The sequence below is a fragment of the Schistocerca americana genome, chromosome 4 (assembly GCF_021461395.2).
Source record: "Schistocerca americana isolate TAMUIC-IGC-003095 chromosome 4, iqSchAmer2.1, whole genome shotgun sequence".
NCBI lineage: Eukaryota > Metazoa > Arthropoda > Insecta > Orthoptera > Acrididae > Schistocerca > Schistocerca americana.
In genome coordinates, this window is record NC_060122.1 from 760658746 (window position 1) to 760677224 (window position 18479).

The 18479-nt window shown below is 40.3% G+C and overlaps 1 long non-coding RNA gene across 1 annotated transcript in view; it reads left to right on the plus strand.

Moving 5' to 3' along the window:
* LOC124612267 overlaps positions 1 to 16152 on the plus strand; it is a 40497-nt gene extending 24345 nt beyond the window's left edge. The window contains exons 2-3 of the long non-coding RNA XR_006979518.1: positions 12579 to 12698; positions 15907 to 16152. This is a non-coding gene — a long non-coding RNA (uncharacterized LOC124612267). The remainder of the gene's footprint in view (positions 1 to 12578; positions 12699 to 15906) is intronic.
* Positions 16153 to 18479: the final 2327 nt, after the last annotated feature.

Genomic DNA, 18479 nt, shown 5'->3' on the forward strand with positions numbered 1-18479 from the left:
GAAAATTTAATAGTCATGGGGGACTGGAATTCGATAGTAGGGAAAGGAAGAGAAGAAAAAGTAGCAGGTGAATATGAACTGGGGGTAACCAATGAAAGAGGAAGCCGTCTGGTAGAATGCTGCGCAGATCATAACTTAATCATAGGTAACACTTGGTTTAATAGTCATGAAAGCAGATTGTATACGTGGAAGAGGCCTGGAGACACCAGAATGTTTCAGACAGATTATATGAAAGAGGAAGCCGTCTGGTAGAATGCTGCGCACATCATAACTTAATCATAGGTAACACTTGGTTTAATAATCATGAAAGCAGATTGTATACGTGGAAGAGGCCTGGAGACACCAGAATGTGTCAGACAGATTATATAACGGTAAGACAGATATGTAGGAACTAGATTTTAAATTCTAAGACATTTCCAGGGGCACATGTGAACACTGACCACAATTTTTTGGTTACGAACCGTAGATTAAAACTGAAAAAAACTGCAAAAAGGTAGGAATTTAAGGAGGTGGGACCTGGATAAACTGAAAGAACCAGAGATTGTAGAGCGTTTCACAGAGACCATTAGGGACGATTAACAAGAGCAGGGGAAAGAAGTACAATAGAAGAAGAATAGTAAACTTTGAGAGATGGAATAATAAGGGGAGCGAAGGTTCAAGTACGTAAAAAGACGAGGGCAAGTAGAAAACCTTGGGTAACAGAAGAGATATTGAATTTAAATGATGAAAGGTGAAAATATAAAAGTCCACTTAATGAAGCAGGTGAAAAGGAATACAAATGCCTCAAAAATAAGATCGACACGAAGTGCAAAATGGCTAATCAAGGATGGCTGGAGGATAAATGTAAGCATGTAGAGGCATACATCACTGCGTACAGGAAAATTAAAGAGACCTTTGGAGAAAAGAGAATTACCTGTATGAATATCAAGAGCTCAGATGGAAAACCGGTTCTAAGCAAAGAAGGGAAACAAAAAGGTGGAAGGAGCTTATAGAGAGTCTATACAAGGGTGATGTACCTGAGGACAATATTATGGAACCGGAAGAGGACGTAGATGGTGATGAAATGGGAGATACGATACTGCGTGAAGAATTACTGGAAGAAGACGACCTCGGGGAAGATCAGCTTGGATTCCGTAGAAATGATTGAACTCGGGAGGCAATACTGATCCTACGACTTATCCTAGAAGATAGATTAAGGAAATATAAACCTGCGTCTCTAGCATTTGTGACTTAGAGAAGGCTTTTGAATATGTTAATTGGAATGCTCTCTTTCAAATTCGGAATGTGGCAGGGGTAAAACACAGGGAACAAAAGGCTATTTATAATTTGTACAGAAATCAGACGGCAGTTACGGGAGTCGAGGGCCCTGAAGGGGAAGCTGTGGTTGAGAAGGGAGTAAGACAGAGTTGTAGCCTATCCACGATGTTGTTCAAGCTGTATATTCAGCAAGCAGTAAAGGAATGAAAAGGAAAATTTGGAGTAGGAATTAAAATTCACGGGGAAGAAATAAAAACCGATGTCATTGTAATTCTGTCAGGGACAGCAAAGGACCTGGAAGAGCAGTTGAACGGAATGGACAGTGTCTTGAAAATAGTATGTAAGATGGACATCAACAAAATCAAAACGAGGATAATGGAATGTAGTCGAATTAAATCAGGTGATGCTGAGGGAATTAGATTAGGAAATGAGATACTTAAAGTAGTAGATGAGTTTTGCTATTTGGGGAGCAAAATAACTGATGATGGTCGATGTAGGGAGGATGCAAAATGTAGACTGGCTATGGCAAGAAAAGCGTTTCAGAAAAAGAGAAATTTGCTAACATCGTGTATAGATTTAGGTGTCAGGAAGTCTTTTCTGAAAGTATTTTTATGGAGTTTAGCCATGTATTGAAGTGAAACGTGAACGATAAATAGTTTAGACAAGAAGAGAATAGAAGCTTTCGAAATGTCGTGCTATAGAAGAATGCTGAAGATTAAATGGGTATATCATGTAACTAATGAGGAAGTACTGAATAGAATTGGGGAGAAGAGAAGCTGACTAAAAGAAGGGATCGATTGGTAGGACACTTTCTGAGGCATCAAGGGATCACCAATTTAGTATTGGAGGGAAGAATGGAGGGCAAAAATCATGAAGGGAGACCAAGATATGAATACACTCAGCGGATTCAGAAGGATGTAGGTTGCAGTAGTTACTCGGAGACGAAGAAGCTCGCACAGGATCGAGTAGCATGAAGGGCTGCATCAAACCATTCTCTGGACTGAAGACAACAACAACAACATCCCCACACGATGGCAAATCAGGCGACCAAGCGGGCCAAATAATAGGGCCACTTGTGACGATCCATCTACCAGTGTAAACATCGTCTAATACCTCCTGTACATCAGACCAGTCTCTGGACAGAAGACCACAACAACAACATATGCACAAATCAGTGACACACAGTTTGAAAATATGTATTTTTTTGACTAAGCAGCTCCCTCTTCAATTTATCATCAGCTGAGTGCGTGATAAGCATATCGCGAATTAGAGATTCTGCGTAAGATTTTGTACATTTGTCATTAACAAAATGAAATTTAAATTTCAAATAGACAAAACGTTGTGTGTGTGGCTTGAGACTATGTTGTTGTTGTGGTCTTCAGTCCTGAGACTGGTTTGATGCAGCTCTCCATGCTACTCTATCCTTTGCAAGCTGCAGCCTACATCCTTCTGAATCTGCTTAGTGTATTCATCTCTTGGTCTCCCTCTACGATTTTTACCCTCCACGCTGCCCTCCAGTAATAAATTGGTGATCCGTTCATGCCTCAGAACATGTCCTACCAACCGATCCCTTCTTCCAGTCAGTTTGTGGCACAATTCTATTCAATACCTCCTCATTAGTTATATGATCTACCCATCTAATCTGCAGCATTCTTCTGTAGCACCACATTTCGAAAGCTTCTATTCTCTGCTTGTCTAAACTATTTATCGTCCATGTTTCACTTCCATACATGGCTACACTCCATACAAATACTTTCAGAAACGACTTCCTGAAACTTAAATCAATACTCGCTGTTAACAAATTTCTCTTCTTCAGAAACTCTTTCCTTGTCATTGCCAGTCTACATTTTATATCCTCTCCACTTCGACCATCATCAGTTATTTTGCTCCCCAAATAGCAAAACTCCTTTACTACTTTAAGTGTCTCATTTCCTAATCTAATTCCCTCAGCATCACCCGACTTAATTCGACTTCATTCCATTATCCTCGTTTTGCTTTTGTTGATGTTCATCTTATATCCTCCTTTCAAGACACTGTCCATTCCGTTCAACTGCTCTTCCAAGTTCTTTGCTGTCTCTGACAGAATTACAATGTCATCGGCGAATGTCAAAGTTTTTATTTCTTCTCCATGGAATTTAACACCTACTCCGAACTTTTCTTTTGTTTCCTTTACTGCTTGCTCAATATACAGATTGAATACCATCGTGGAGAGGCTACAATCCTGTCTCTCTCCCTCTTCCCAACCACTGCTTCCATTTCATGTCCCTCGACTCTTATAACTGCCATCTGGTTTCTGTACAAATTATAAATAGCCTTTCGCTCCATAAAAATTATAATGACTGTTGGTGGATCGCCAATAACAGTCACAAGATGATAGGAGAACTTCCTTTATTGCAATACGTGTTTCGGGCAAAGGCCGTCATCAGATGATCAAAATACAAAGTTGCTGAAAAAATTTTAGATGCAAACAGTGTCATGTCACACCCAAAAATCCACAATGAGAGGGTAGTAGTGCCAAGTGATAAACATCATTCCCTAGTCAGGCCCTTGAGTCAGGAGTGAAAAAAAGAATCTGTGTCTGGCAGCCGCAACATGGGCTTGTGAATCAAAACATTTCACAATCATTTCTTTAAAACCAGAATAAGAGAGAGTAATAGGTTCGCATGTAGATGACACTTTCAGAAGGAGTTGAAATGCAGTGGGGTCTACAATGCTAATAAAACGGACATCATCTGATATCTAAACCTTGACGTAGTACTGCTCCAGACGCTAGCATAGTTGTTCCAGGTCTCAACAATCCGATCGAAACGCAGAAATGGTAGCACTGGCATCTTAAGTGATTTCAAGACGCTTTTAGCCGATACCATCGCTCACTGAACACAATTTGAAACACCCCATAGGTTTGTTCTTCTTTATTATAGACGATCTACAATTTGAAATTTAGTCCAGCACCCAATTTAAGTTTAGCAGAGAGTGCTTTATAAAATTTGAATGTCACAATACATTTCCCTATGCCAGTGTCATTTCTTTGAAGTATAAGCTTAGCTTTATCTGTTAAAATTGGATCTGTAGCATGGCGATCTGACAAACCTTAATTTACAGCTTATGATAAATCCTTCTTCTTGCAGAGCTCATCAGGTAGATTAAACCCCATATCACCGTGAGCCAAATGATTTTTCAGTTTCGTTTGAGAGTCCACAGAAATTTTATACAGGAATATTAAGTTCAAATGGCCATTGATGGAGACAACCATCACGACCTCTGATGCACTTCCTAGCACTCATGGTATGCTACTGCACTGTCTGAGGTTTGCACACACCGTTATATACCAAATCGAGAGTGTTCATCCAACTGTTTTGTGATGCTGGACAGCCGAACCATTTCACTAAATTTCTGTTCCCACAACACAAGAAACACGTCCAGCTCAGAACTTTTCTGTAATTCCTCTGCTATTTCTTCGCCGTCACTGTCCTAAGAGATGCAAACTATCAGGTTTGTCCTCTGTACGTTGGACACTATGAAGTTCTCTGTCGACTCAAGACTCTGTCGACTCAAGACTTTTGTAGTTCGAAACACGCACCAAATCGCCTACATTGAACTTCTGCTTGTAATTTATTAACACAGGTCTAATAATGTTAAAGAATTTCTTATTGTTTGGGTTTTTCAATCGTCCTTTTGGACCTTTGTCCTGCCTATGTACGTTAGTCATACACAATATTTCAGTGTATGATCTCTTTTCTTTCCGCAAATCCTTTTTGGCTTTCGAAGTTTGTCGGAATATTAGCTCCACTTGTAAGTGGGCTGTTTAGGTTTTCTTATTGGTAACGCCATGTAGCGCTCTGTATGAAAAATCACTGGCTGTGCTGTGTGCAGTCTGTGGCTAGTTTGCATAGTTGTCTGCCATTGTAGTGTTGGGCAGCTGGATGTTAACAGCACGTAGTGTTGAGCAGTTAGAGGTGAGCCGCCAGCAGTGGTGGATGTGGGAAAGTGAGATGGCGGATTTTTGAGAATGGATAATCTGGAGGTGTGTCCATCAGAAACAGTACATTTGTAGGAATGGATGTCATGAACTGCTATATATATTATGACTATTAAGGTAAATACATTGTTTGTTCTCTATTAAAATCTTTCATTTGCTAACTATGCCTATCAGTAGTTAGTGCCTTCCGTAGTTTGAATCTTTTATTTAGCTGGCAGTAGTGGCGCTCGCTGTATTGCAGTAGTTCGAGTAACGAAGATTTTTGTGAGGTAAGTGATTTGTGAAATGTATAGGTTAATTTAGTCAGGGCCATTCTTTTGTAGGGATTATTGAAAGTCAGATTGCGTTGCGTGAAAAAATATTGTGTGTCCGTTTAAGCACAGTCATGTATAATTTTTCAAAGGGGACATTTCATATGGCGACCCTGCCAGGATACAAACCTGTAATCTCCATGAAGAAACACTTGAGTCACAAATTCTTTCTGATTTACAATGGACCTTACAGAATCCGACGTATACCACATGATAATTGCGTTGAAGTTGAAACTCTGTGTACTAGGAAGAGTAAAGAATTGCACCACACTTCACATGTAAAACCGTTTATTGAAAGATAATCTGCTTTTTAACTTAGCATTTCCCATAAAATTTTTCACTTCACACTACTAGTACACGTTTTCACACTTAGAAACTGTTAACATGCAACAATGTTTTGAAGTTAACTATCCAGTCTAGAACCTAGGGAACATATTTAGCCAGTATTTACGAGTGCATTGTTATAGTGAACAGACGACACAGTGTTATTGTGTGTGTACATTCTTGCTTGTTAGTTGCATGATTACATAATGACTATAAGACTCACATACTTAGAACATATACCGGTACTGCTAATGAGATTTTAATGCAACATTTTGGTTTACTTGAAAATACATTCTGGATTTAAAGTACTTTCTGAGAGATACCAGATGACACAGTGGTTAGTTTATTTGACAGCTACATGATTATACATGACGCTACTAATGAGTGACCATTTACAATGTTGCTTTTGAGATGTTTCTGTTTTATATCTGCACGGTTTTTCTGAATTCTTCTGGAAAGTAAAACATGTTTTAGTAGTAACTTTTGTGGTATAGCTACAATGAGACAGCATTTTACTTAGCACAACAATACATTACATTATAGTACTTTCTTGATCACGGTAAGGTACGTAATAACTACGATATCTATATTCAAAGCATTTCACTTTCGTTTATGATGAGGCAAGTACATTGAGAAATAGAAATAAGAATGAAAAAACTGAAAAAGGCGACAATGGTGAAGAAATGGGATCTAGAGAAGACAAGGTCCAACAAAGAACAAATTACAGAAATGCTGTCTCGGGACTTTCTAAACACATTACGAGACAAAGAAGCATCTGATAATGCCAACGAGTACTGGAATATGCTGAAAGAAGGAATCATTAAAGCAGGACAGCAAAATATAGGATATGTAAAAGGGAAAAGGTCAAAAAAACCATGGGTCACACAAGAAATGATTTCCTAGATGGAGGAGAGAAGAAAATTGAAAAACAAGAACACTGAAGATGCAAGAAAGATATACCGAAGGTTAAATAACGAACTGCGAAGAGAAACAGAGCAGGCTAGGAAAAAATGGCTAAAAGAGGAATGTGATGAAATTGAAGAACTGGACAGGAAAGGAAGATACGACTTACTATACAACAGAGTAAAGACTATGACATGGGAACAAAACAGAGCAGGAAGTGCTACTATGGAAATTTTGAGTAAAGACGAAGAGGTAGTGTATAAAGATCGTGACGATGTCCTCCAGAGATGGGAAGCATATATAAAAGAGCTATATGACACAAATAGCAAACCAGAAACTCTGGAACTTGAATCACACAACAGTGTAAGTGATGAAGAGAAAGGACCGACCATCATAATGGAAGAAGTAAAGTCTGCTATTGCTGCAATGAAAAATGGCAAAGCAGTAGGTACAGATACAATACCGGGAGAAATACTAAAATGCTTGAACCACAATGGAATAAGAGAAATATTGTGGTTATGTAATAAAATATATGACAGTGGTGAATGGCCTGAGGACTTTTTGACAACAGTAATGATTCCATTGCCGAAAAAACAAGGAACCAAGAAATGCAGCGAGCACAGGACAATCAGCCTCATTTCACATGCTGCCAAAGTGATGTTAAGAATAATTAATAAAAGACTTGAAAAAGTAATAGAGGAGAACCTCGGCGAGGAGCAGTTTGGCTTTAGACGGAATATGGGCACCAGAGATGCAATAGGGCTCCTACGAATCTTAGGAGAAAGGTTTATTGAAAAAGGAAGAGACCTATATATGTGCTTCATCGATTTAGAAAAGGCATTTGACAATGTGGTTTGGGACAAGCTGGCGACTATTATGAGGGAAAAGAGAGTGGACTGGAAAACCAGAAGACTTATAAACTCATTGTACCTTAATCAAAAAGTTTCAGTTAAAGTGAGAGGAGAAAGTACGAATTGGATCAGACTAGGGAAAGGAGTAAGACAAGGGTGCTGTTTATCACCTACTCTTTTCAACCTGTACTTGGAAAATATGATTGACCAATGCTCATTAGATGACAAAGGAGTAGAAATTGGAGGAAGAAGAGTAGGGTGCTTGAGATTTGCTGATGACATGGTCCTTCTAGCCACAGGGGAAAAAGAATTACAGGATTTGGTGGACACCATTGCAACTAACGGAAAAAAATATGGAATGAAAATTAACACAAATAAAACAAAAGTATTGGCAATAGGAGGAAATAAGGAACTAAAAATTGTGCTGAATGGAGAAAAACTAGAACAGGTGCAAAATTTTAAGTATCTTGGAAGCAGGATAGACACCGACTGGAAGTGCACCACAGAAATTAAAACAAGGATAGCAATGGCAAAAGAGGCGTTTTATAAGAAAAGGAGAATCTTCTGCAGCGGTATGGACAGAGAACTCAGAAAGAGACTCATAATATGTCTTGTATGGAGTGTTCTTCTATATGGCGCTGAAACATGGACTATGAGGAAAAAAGACAGAGAAAGGCTGGAGGCTTTTGAGATCTGGACATGGCGGAAGATGGAAGGAATAAGTTGGATGGACAGAGTAAAAAATGAAGAGGTACTGAGAAGAGTGGGAGAGAAAAGGCAGTTACTAGATGTAATAAAGAGAAGAAAAAGAAATTGGATTGGGCATATATTAAGAAAGAATGACGGACTGATAAAAACAGTTTTAGAAGGTTATGTAGAAGGGAAAAGGAAGCGAGGAAGGAAGAGATTCCAGATACTGGATGACATGATGGACGGTACAACATACAGCAGCCTTAAGAAGGAAGCAATGGATCGCAGAAAATGGAGAGGCAAAGGACCTGCTAATATAGCAGATAACTGATGATGATGATGTGAAAGAAAGAGGACTGTTAGTGTTTGGACGTGTGTTAATAATTCAGCAAGGGACTGGTTAACAGAATTGCTGGTTCTAAGGACAATTCCAAAAACTTTGTGAGTGCACAAGTGGTGGTTTATGGACTTGCTATATTCTCTGCAAGACTCTTCGACGGTGATTGTGCACCTGCACAGTCGCAACAGATGACTGCTGGCCGTCTCTACAAGGACTTCAGTTGGTCTGCATCTTTGATGGCCCACCAATACCATTATTTCTACAATGACTGCACTGGGTCTGCACCTCTGGTTGCCCACCAATACCGTAATCTCTACCGGGACTACAGTGGGTCTGCTCTGTGATGACCTACCTACCAATATTCTTCAAAACTTCGACTGACTCTGCTGTGGGTTTGCTCTGTTGTGGCCCATTACCTGTCTGCATGTCAAGAGTCAGCACTGTCTTTCTGTTGGAAGGACAACACTACTTGTTCAAGGCTGCATAGAAATCCACTACTTCCGTGTGCATTTTCTTTTACCGCTCAGACTTTGAAAGAAAAAAAAACAAAAAAAATAACACTGCAATCTTACTGTGATGAATGATCAGGACTGTCTTTATGGACTGTGAGAAAAGTTTAGCTATTGACCAGCAATGTATCAATAAGTGTGTGCATTTGATATCTTTGTTATCGTAATTATGAAATTTTTTTTCAAATCTGTATTGCCCACTGCCCAAAACAATTTGTAAAATTTTTTGTGGGGAGCATGGGGGCTATGTAAGTAGGCTGTTTGGGTTTTCTTATTGGTAACGCCACGTAGCGCTCTGTATGAAAAATCACTGGCTGTGCTGTGTGCAGTCTATGGCTAGTTTGCATTGTTGTCTGCCATTGTAGTGTTGGGCAGCTGGATGTTAACAGCGCGTAGCGTTGCGCAGTTGGAGGCGAGCCGCCAGCAGTGGTGGATGTGGGGAAGTGAGATGGCGGATTTTTGAGAATGGATAATCTGGAGGTGTGTCCATCAGAAACAGTACATTTGTAAGAATGGATGTCATGAACTGCTATATATATTATGACTATTAAGGTAAATACATTGTTTGTTCTCTATTAAAATCTTTCATTTGCTAACTATGCCTATCAGTAGTTAGAGCCTTCCGTAGTTTGAATCTTTTATTTAGCTGGCAGTAGTGGCGCTCGCTGTATTGCAGTAGTTCGAGTAACGAAGATTTTTGTGAGGTAAGTGATTTGTGAAATGTATAGGTTAATTTAGTCAGGGCCATTCTTTTGTAGTGATTATTGAAAGTCAGATTGCGTTGCGCTAAAAAATATTGTGTGTCAGTTTAAGCACAGCCATGTATAATTTTTCAAAGGGGACGTTTCACACTAAAACAGTGTCCACTGAAACTCCCTATCGCTAACGTGTAAAGTGTCCTCATTAAGCTTTCCTCGTTAAGCTTCCCTAGATTATACAGCTGATCTCGACTAACACAGTTGATGAAATCGGTGATTATATATGCTTCTTCTTCTCTTGTCCTGTGTATGAGAGCTGTTGAACACTTTCTGCTATGGGTCTAAGTGTTTGAAAGAGAGACTGTTCACATGCCAGCTGTCCCAGTTTTAATACTTGCATTTTACAACGAATTTCTTTCCACACCTCTTCTTAGCTCTCCTATCTCAGGCTCATGTCGACGGATTCTTTAATTCGCCTCCCCCATCAGGGATTCATACTACCCGACTTTCATAGACTTTCTCTTGATAAACCTATTAATAAAGCATTGACACTTCCGCTGACTGCTTCAATCTTTGGCTCTACATGTCTTCCACATTTATGGATTCAACTATTCCACCTTAGATTAAACTTTCGTAACTGCTGCCTTGGTAATGCTATCCAAATCCGTTAACTTTGTGTTGACTGCTTGCTCACTTCGCTGGATTCTATCATTCAGCTGAGATTCACATTTCACATCCGCCGCCTTGACACTGATATCGAATTCCACTTACCTTGCGTTGATTGTCTCGATTTTTCTGTTGATGTATAAACGCTTCTGCTTCATCCCACTGGAACGAGCACACCGCATAAGTGCAAATTTATCGATAGCCTACAATATACTGACACAGTTGTGTTTAGTTCGCTGCCTTTTATGCAGAATCTCGTTGAAGTTCCATTTATATCGGTCTTCATCCAATTTCCTCGTTTTATCACTAACCAAAAAGCCGTACTGCGAGTTATTCCAGCAGTCTCCACACATGGTAAAAAATTCATCCAATGACATGTCGGTTCGTACGTGAGCTTGGTAAATATGCTTTAAATTCAGATTGTCTTGAAACTTCCTGGCAGATTAAAACTGTGTGCTGGATCGAGACTCGAACTCGGGACCTTTGCCTTTCGCGGGCAAGTGTCCTACCACCTGAGCTACCCAAGCACGACTCACGCCCCGTCCTCACAACGTTACATCCGTAAAGTTTGGAAGGTAGGAGACGAGGTACTGGCAGAAGTAAAGTTGTGAGGACGGGGCGTGAGTCGTACTTGAGTAACTCAGTTGGTCGCCGGCACGGAAGATCAGCGTGTTCGGGCAGAGAGCTGGTTGGCCTCTGTAATAAAAAAAAAAACGGAGTGGAAGGATCAACAAAACGAACTTGAACGGTTGTCAAATGACGTCCGCAACGATCAAACACAACGACAAGCAACGGAAAAAAAAAAATGTTGGTAGAGCACTTGCCCGCGAAAGGCAAAGGTCCCGAGTTCGAGTCTCGGTCCGGCACACAGTTTTAATCTGCCAGGAAGTTTCATATCAGCGCACACTCCACTGCAGAGTGAAAATCTCATTCAGATTGTCTTGATTGAAAGCAATAATAAAATTCACATTATCCTGAACTAACTGCCTTTGTGTCCTTGAGTATGTCTGCTCAAATAAGATGTTTGAACTTGTATATGGCGGCCAAAGCAAGTATATTTGCAGATCTCGCTCTGATTTTCCACTGCCACATGATGAAATATAAATATACTGTTTGGCTTTACTTTTTCAGGCGGTGGAATATCGCCACTTGCCCTGAGTGTCTGCTAAGCTGCTCCCTCATTGCCATGCAAAATCTCCTGCCGTAGCTGATATTTTGTCTGAAAAAATATATACATGCTCGAAGCCTATCCTCTCAGGAAGTGTTAAGAATGTTAGAACAAGATTTGTCTTTCCACAGTCTCAAAGTCCAATAATTAAAGCATATATGATATCGGAAAGTAATGATCCATACTGTTTCTTTTTCTTCCGGTTTCCAGCATCATCATTGACGGACTAGTCAGTTACTACAAGACCCTTGTGAAAGGGATGTTTCGTCCACTCAGTCATGATGACGACTATGGGCTGACATTGGCATGGAGAGTATTTTATAGAGAATTCACATACATGTAGCTCTCTTTATAAACAAATACGTATTGCTTGGTGTACGAACAGTCTTAAATACAATCGAGACTTCGTGCCTACATCAGGCATGCTTGGCTCGCAGATTTATGTTTCCGTACTGGCTCGATATGAATAATGTAGTTGAGTGATAGTTTCTTCCGATGGGTACAGAATGCGACAAGCAGACTCCAACAGATTACTCCATAGTGGCTAATGTAATCAGTGGATGTGTGACTGCCACCGTAGTAGACAGTCCCATGCACATTGTGTAAACAAATGGCTCTGAGCACTATGGGACTTAACTTCTAAGGTCATCAGTCGCCTAGAACTTAGAACTACTTAAACCTAACTAACCTAAGGACATCACAAACATCCATGCCCGAGGCAGGATTCGAACCTGCGACCGTAGCAGTCGCGCGGTTCCGGACTGAGCGCCTAGAACCGCTAGACCACCGCGGCCGGCCTTGTGTAAACATCTTGAGTACAATAGATTCTTGAACCTCTGTTCTTGCAGATGCATGTACTCTCTGCTATTAAATCTGTTCCAGGTACGTCTCCTGCTGTGACTGTACGATCTTACAGCATTACTGATTCTGCGTGAACAATGCCATGAAAGGAAGCAGAAATATACTCTGAGGTATCACACAGTCGAAGCCATACATCTGCAGGTAATATCACCTTAACACCACAAAATCGCGGATTTTCTAATACAATGATCTGATTGAACTTTTGATCCAATATCATACCGACAATGTCTCGTTCACAGCTTGTGTTGTTTAAACTGTAGCAAACGTTAAACAACATAATTATTACGTCACGTGGCTGCTGCTTCTTCGCCTTACCTGCTACACAGCTCAAGCCTTATGTCGGTTCCCTTGCGATTAGGTGAACTGTTCATCAATCACTGTTTATATACTTGATTTCCAGCAGTGTATGCAAGTTTTTAAAGACAACAAAAGGTCACAGTATAAAAGACAAATACAATGGCCGCTACTGCCAGTTCATTGTCAGAATCGACAAGGTTATGATCATTCGTGGAGCGACTGTGATCACCGTTAACGTGAAGTAAGTGAGTTTTGCTGATATGTCGACGATTACCTTACTATTTAGGGAGGACAGAGATTGCACATCTTTGGTGTATTCGAGGAAACGACTTAACCCAGACGTTCTGGATCTTCCCCAATATACAGTGATTCAGGACTATGGCTTTGAAGATTAGGACGAGCGAGTTATTACTACTTATTACATGTCTGAGTTGCTGTAATCAAAAGATACTTGTAAAGTGATATTGGTAAGTTATTGAAAGACATCGCCCTTTGAATGTCGTAAACTATTAATTGTTCCCAACACAATTTATACTTTCGCTATGTGATATTTCACACAACGATAATTTTATGTTTCAAGTGTCTAAAAATAATGTGCTTTTCTTCTGTGTATGAGCCCTGCTATAAACATTGTGATGTGAATGCACGATGTCAGATTGGTGGACCTCTTTCCATTGAACTGCTTTGTGTTAGTTGTAAAATGGAAAATAATAAATGATTTTTCCTACTTAATCTGTTTTTAAAATAATAGTATGCATGTGTAGACAAAGGAGTTTAGAATGTACGTAAGATGCTTCTAAGTGACATCGTTTCAAGACTATTATTTCATACTTCAATAAGACACTTTGAGATACGGACCCCCACAGTTGGGTGCTAGTAGCTGCTTATCAGGCCCCAAAAGCCACAGACCCTGGGCTGTCTCTCAATGTATCTGACAGTTAATTCGCCAGTGTTGCGTTCAGCAGCATCGGCGGAGGCAGCCCTGAGGCGCTGAGGATGGTCCCTTTGCACCATTGGTTGCGGCAGCAGCAGTGGCGCTTGTACGAGCTGACTCCTGGTAAGGAGCTATATATTTTTATAGGTAGTTGGATAGGGCGGTGTGGGGGGTGGGGAAGGGGGGGCTGTGTGTGAAATGAACAACAGCTTTTGAAACACACTGTGCCTTAATGATGTTTCTTTCATCGCAGATTTCATTGCACAGTTGCAAAAGAAAATTTTAAAAATAGCTGCCATCTGTAGGCTTTACATTCGTCCTGTATCCCATTATTCAAGCCAATACGTGGCATTACCCACAGAAGAATTTCTTCAGTGAACTCACTCTGTATAGACCAGCCAGGATCTGCACTCATACTCATTCGGCATAGGGGGTACACAGGCATTGGTACACTGCTCTACTTGGTACATAGTAACATTACTTATTCAAATAGTCTACCGACTCATAGCAAATTGTTTTTACATAAGGCTGCCAGTGGCACAATCTTTGGCGATTCGACAGTGCCCAGTAAAGATTTTCTAAATTCTCAACTCTTGAATGTTTTAAGTACACTACTGGCAATTAAAATCGCTTCACCAAGAAGAACTCCAGATGATAAACGGGTATTCATTGGACAAATATATTATACTAGAACTGGCATGGGATTACATTTTCACGCAATTTGGGTGCATATATGCTGAGGAATCAGTACCCAGAACAACCACCTCTGGCCGTAATAACGGCCTAGATACGCCTGGGCATTGAGTCAAACAGAGCTTGGATGGCGTGTACACGTACAGCTCCCCATGCAGCATCAACACGATACCACAGTTCATCAAGAGTAGTGACTGGTGTATTGTGACGAGCCAGTTGCTCGGCCACCATTGACCAAACGTTTTCAATTGGTGAGAGATTTGGATAATGTGCTGGCCAGGGCAGCAATGCGAACAAGAAGTGACCGAGACGTGTAACCAATGGCACCCCACACTATCACGCCGGGTGATACGCCAGTATGGCGATGACGAATACACGCTTCCAACGTGCGTTCACCGCGATGTCGCCAAACACGGATGCGACCATCGTGATGCTGTAAACAGAATCTGGATTCATTCGAAAAAATGACGTTTTGCCATTCGTGCACCCAGATTCGTCGCTGAGTACACCATCGCAGGCGCTCCTGTCTGTGATGCAGCGTCAAGGGTAACCGCAGCCATGGTCTCCGAGTTGATAGTCCACGCTGCTGCAAACGTCGTCGAACTGTTCGTGCAGATGGTTGTTGTCTTGCAAACGTCCCCATCTGCTGACTTGCGGATCGAGACGTGGCTGCACGATCCGTTACAGCCATGGGGATAAGATGCCTGTTATCTCGACTGCTAGTGATACGAGGCCGTTGGGATCCAGCACAGCGTTCCGTATTACCCTCCTGAACCCACCGATTCCATATTCTGCTAACAGTCATTGGATCTCGACGAACGCGAGCAGCAATGTCACGATACGATAAACCGCAATTGCGATAGGCTACTGTCCGACCTTTATCAAAGTCGGAAACGTGATGGTACGCATTTCTCCTCCTTATACGAGGCATCACAACAACGTTTCACCAGGCAACGCCAGTCAACTGCTGTTTATGTATGAGAAATCGGTTGGAAACTTCCCTCATGTCAGCACGTTGCAGGTGTTGCCACTGGCGCCAACCTTGTGTGAATGCTCTGAAAAGCTAATCATTTGCATATCACAGCATCTTGTTCCTGTCGGTTAAATTTCGCGTCTGTAGCACGTCATCTTCGTGGTGTAGCAATTTTAATGGCCAGTAGTGTATATGCCTGTGTCCTATGAATTTAATTCTGACATGACCTCATCATACACGTCAACTTCTGAGACTTTACAGCCATACATATGGGATGGATCATACTCATCCGTCATCTATTCTTCATGTACCCCATCATATTACACATATATTATAATATTTCCTCTAGTACTGTGCATATTAAACTCTGGTACCAATGCATTGTGCGTTTTAAACTTTAGTCACTATGGCAAAGTCATTATCTGGTGACAGACCCACATTTATTCGTTTAGATCCAACAGCAGCCACGCTATGTATGCTGGTGAACAGAAGTGCTCTTGATGAGGCACTCGCCTGCAGTTCTGTAAGATGTGGCAGTTTTTATGGTAGCAGCCGCTACTGTACCTGCTACTGAAAAGGAATATAGTGCAGAGGAGTGACACCAGTCCGATAAACGAGGAAGACCATCTCTGGGTTGCTGTGGCAGTGGAGCCAGTAGTATGTGGATTTTGTCATCCAGCAGTTCTGCCAAAACTGGATCAGGGGCTCATTGTGCTGCTGGAACAGTAACAAACTGTATGTATAATCGAATGTATATTTGTTAATAACAATGATAATTATATTATTATTAGATAATTACTTTCAAATATAACAATCTTATTCCTCTTGTGCCTGGAGGCGTTGGCTGATGCCTCTCAGTATGAAGATCAGACCTCTAATGAGGTAGACTTGGGCAGCTGGATTCATAATATAATGAAGGGGAGAGGTGGGGAGAGCTCGTTTCCTATTGTTACAGCCTTGCTATTGGTCGGCAGGTTGGAGGTGACGAAAGGGGGAAGGGACAAAACGGGAGGAATGGGGTTCCCATGAATGACCTCCATCATTTGCTACTGGTTCCTAGTGGGGGAGGGGAGTGACCATGAATAAAAGTCACCCAAGTGTGTAACCTGTCACTGAAAATCCTTGTCAGTGACCCTGTGGTAAGACCATCATCTGGTCTTGTTCTCTCACTGGTAACCTAATAGTAACTTACTATTATGTATTAAATGAAGTAGGCCACAACTGCTTTGTAACGTTATTTCACAGTTGCTTAATTCGCTAGAATTTCAGTGAAAGTTTCCTCTGCATTACTGTAAGAAGCAATAACATGTTTATTTTGAAGGAGCAAAAAGCATCATAAGTTGATGAGCTGTTCCGAAAAATTTTCTTTTATCTGTAAATCCATTTGCAATTACTCAGATCAAAGGCTTAGAAATTAGAGAATGCAAGAAAAAAGGTACCATGTGGATACAACTTCCCTTTAGGTAAATAATGCCTTGAAAGCTTTATGGTAGGAAAAATTTCATGTGGAGTGGTTTCACATTAGTATAAACATTATCCTTTCTTATCACTACAACACCATACTTTCTAAGACAGGAGAATCAATAGGCAAAAACCAGAATCACATGTATATGAGCAAAGCATGTAATTATTGGAAAACAAGTTTGCACCACAAATAAATTCACACTACAAAGGTAATTAAATTTTATTTTCCTTGAAATATATTAAGTTTCATCTTATTTTTATTTGCCACATTTTCTGACTGTGTGTCTGCCCACTTATCTGTATGATCAGTGCATCTGACTACCTTGCGTTGGGCCCAGGTTCGATTCCCCTCCAGCTCAGAGATTTTCCACACTCAGGGACTGGATGTTGTGTTGTCCTCATCATCATTTCATTATCATCGACATGTAAGTCGTCCAATGTATTTGAAACTGTATTTGATACATCTTCATACACATCACTTAAAACATCACCACACAAACAAGTATCATGAAGAAAGAAGTTTAGACTCGCGTCTGAAGAAACACTTCTTTTCAGAACTAACTTGTGAATCTGCTTTTGGTTACACATTTTTAAAAAGTGTAGTTCGTGTGAATCTCGTATTAGTACATATACAGTATCCAAGCTAGGTGATATAATTTTTGAAACAGTTGAGGATGGCAAAGTTAAGCCACGCTTATTAAGAATTTCAAAATAAAGACATTCATTTGATTTCAGAACTGGAACACAGATTTCACATGACCTCTTTTGTACAGCCTTCTGTGCCATAGATCCACAAACTTAAACAATAACAGGATTATTATTAGGCATATCGTTTTTGTTCGTATCTTTGGCACATCTATCTTCAATTCTTGGCTTGCTAGACACTGTGAACCACTCCAGAATCATCATTCAGAATCTGGAAGTTGAAAGAAATCCTCCAAAACGTGAAGACAGAAGTCAAGTAAACTCTTGACATCAATTTTAGTTTTGTATTCTAAAATTTAAGTGTACAATATATGATAATTTGCTCCAGATAGTTGTTTGTCCAATCCTAATCTTGCTTCTAAATTATTGGTCTGAAACGTCCTAGTCAGAAAATACTATTTAGAAATTGTTGAGACATAACTGAATAATGTAAGAAGAACTTCGTTGGCACAATGCTTTATGTTTAGCTCTTGAAAGGGATCTGCTTAAGCAATCTTTAGAACTTTCCAACAAATGTAGCTTATAACAATTACAAACAAATTGTGAACTGGATTTCTCAGTATCTTTATCTTCAACCATTTATTTAGGAAAATAAATTGTTTCAAAATGTGCTTTTTTCCTTACATGGATGCAAATACCACCATGGCTGTAATTTTTTCAACAAAATTGACCAGCTAATGCATAATTTTAAAAACCAACCATGTAAAGTTTTTCCTTGTCAAGCCAGCGTTCTGTTAGGCATATGGAAGTCGAGTATGGTGAGGATATCATATAAATGAGGTGTGACATGATATGGTAGACCTACACATTATTAAGTGAATACATACACAGATAAAAGTGGAATGACTGTTCACCA